Source organism: Monodon monoceros, unplaced genomic scaffold (assembly GCF_005190385.1).
Source record: "Monodon monoceros isolate NGI ecotype Baffin Bay Population unplaced genomic scaffold, NGI_Narwhal_1 Super_Scaffold_18, whole genome shotgun sequence".
Classification (NCBI taxonomy): Eukaryota; Metazoa; Chordata; class Mammalia; order Artiodactyla; family Monodontidae; genus Monodon; species Monodon monoceros.
The window spans coordinates 135,729,847-135,732,480 of record NW_021703774.1 but is presented as its reverse complement, the minus strand read 5'-3'; the positions used below and the strand labels follow the sequence as shown (position 1 = coordinate 135,732,480).

Here is a 2,634-nt window from a genome sequence, read left to right as displayed (position 1 = left end):
GCTGCCCCACTGTCCTCCACACCACGCCCAGGGACGTTCGAATGGATGCTGAGCACGCAGCCCATCCCCTTCCTGCCCGCTGGGTCCTGGGATTTTGAGGAGGCACCTCGGGTCAATACCTTGGGTAACTCTGCCCAGGGAGGCTCAGGCCCAGGCTGGTCAGCCCCAGTTTTAGCAGAAGTTTTCTCAAGGGCGTTGGGGGCTTCCATGGGAGGAGTGCAAAATCCAGGGCCTGGAGACTTGGCTTCAGCCTGGCTCAGGGCCTCGCTGGTGGGCCTTGGGCAGGTGATATTCTCTCTCTGAGTCTGTCTGTGAAATGAGGGAACTGACGGGGAACCCTTTGCTGGGCTGTCCGTAAGTGTTGGCAGAGCCCACGGTTCTGACACCTCTGGACAATGGAGAGTCACTACTGTGAAGGTTGTGTGGAGGCTCTGAGGAGGTAGTAATTGGGGTAACATTTTGTAACTCGAGAAAGATGATTCCTCCTGATGTTACAGCATAGCAGAGCCAGCAGACAGAGAGGTTCTCAGGAAGAAGGAAGAGGATTTAAGTTTAGAATCAAATGTGTTTTTACATCTTCTGATGATGCCTTCTGACGTCCTGAGCCACCTTGTAGCAAAATGGGTTTTAGGCAATTTCCTGGATGGGTTTAGTTCTGTCTAGAAAGTACCTACTATGTGCTGAGCCCTGAGCCAGGGACACTGACTGGGAAGTACAAAAATATACAAAGCAAGTTCGTGCCAGGGATGGCTAGGGCAAGGACGCTGACGCTCTGCCCCTTCCCCGGTTCCTGCTACACCTCCCTCACCTCCTGTCCAGAATGCCCCAGCCTGGAGTTCATTCTCATGAGCTCAAGGAGAAGGCTCCATGGAGGGTCTAGGTCCGGGTAGCTGAAGAGTGTGGTAGGTAACGGTCATCAGGACAAGGGTCATTTTGTCACTGGGAAGGGACAGCCCTCGCCCGCGGTGATGGTGGTTAGTAAGATGAACAAAGATGAGTAGATGAGAGCAGCGATTAACCAAAAGTGGATAGAAACTGGAGAAAGAGAACGCCTCAAAGAATTGCTGAGAGCTAAATTAATTGAATGTGGCTGGAAGGATCAGTAGAAGGCACACTGTAAAGAGGTAATGAAAGAAAAAGGACTAGAACACGTTACTGTTGATGACTTGGTGGCTGAAATCACACCAAAAGGCAGAGCCCTGGTACCTGACAGTGTAAAGAAGGAGCTCCTACAAAGAATAAGAACATTCCTTGCTCAGCATGCCAGACTTTAAGATTGAATTAGAGGGCTTCCCTGGTGGCGCAGTGGTTGAGAATCTGCCTGCCAATGCAGGGGACACAGGTTCGAGCCCTGGTCTGGGAAGATCCCACATGCCGCAGAGCAACTAAGCCCGTGTGCCACAACTACTGAGCCTGAGCTCTAGAGCCTGTAAGCCACAACTACTGAGCCCGTGAGCCACAACTACTGAGCCCATGAGCCACAGCTACTGAAGCCCGCGCGCCTAGAGCCCATGCTCCTCAACGAGAGAAGCCACCGCAATGAGAAGCCCACGCACCGCAGCGAAAAGTAGCCCTTGCTCTCTGCAACTAGAGAAAGCCCACGCACAGCAGCGAAGACCCAACGCAGCCAAAAATAAATTAATTAATTTAAAAAAAAAGATTGAATGAGATTGTGTTGTTTTGTGGTTTTATTTCTGAAAGTAAAACTCTGTCCAGTCCCGTGACAGGGCTCCTCCCTGCCTCCTCCACCCTGCCTTGGGCCAGCATGCCTCTGTTTTCACTCACCTGCCATACCTTTGCCCCTGCTATTCCCTCTTCCTGGGACACTTTCCCCCAGATCAAGGCTTCCCTCATTCCTTTACTGCCTCTAGGTCCTTGATCAAACATCACTGGAACCCTCCCTAAAGCACCTCTGTGGAATGGCTCCTGTCCCCACTCCTTATCCTGTTCTATTTTTCTCCATAGCAACCATTACCACCTGACATATGTTTGTTTATTTTTTTCTTACTATTTCCCTCATTAGAATTTAAGCACTGTGCATGGGAGTTTTGTTTTTGTTTTTGTTTTGCATGCATGGGAGTTTTATCCTCACTTTTAGAACAGGTTCTCAATAAAAATGTCTTAAATGTTGAATAAAATAATTCACTTGGGCTTCCCCGGTGGCGCAGTGGTTAAGAATCCGCCTGCAGTGACCTGGGTTCAATCCCTAGTCGGGGAAGATCCCACACGCTACGGAGCAGCAAAGCCCGCACGCCACAACTACTGAGTCCACGCACGGCAGCTACTGAAGCCTGCGCACCTAGAGCCCGTGCTCGGCAACAAGAAGCCACTGCAATGAGAAGCCTGCGCACCGCAATGAAGAGTAGTCCCTGCTCCCCATAACTAGAGAAAGACTGCGAGCCGCAGCGAAGACCCAGCGCAGGGAAAAAAAAAAAAAAAATGGTGGGAGGCATTTAAACTAGCCCAGTGTGTGTATGTGTGTGTGTTGCGGGGGGATGAAGTGGGAGGTGGTCAGAGAAAGCTGGAGGGGGCCAAGTTTGAGTGGGAGTTAGGCAGTGGGAGGCAGGTGTAGGATGTGTTTCAGACAGAAGGGACGACATTCATTAATTCATTCAGCTGACGCTGGACCATTCA

The 2,634-nt window shown here is 50.8% G+C and overlaps 1 pseudogene; it reads left to right on the top strand.

The window, feature by feature from the left end:
• The first annotated feature begins 968 nt into the window (after nucleotides 1-968).
• Nucleotides 969-1,274, top strand: LOC114897761 (annotated as a pseudogene).
• The last annotated feature ends 1,360 nt before the right edge of the window (nucleotides 1,275-2,634 follow it).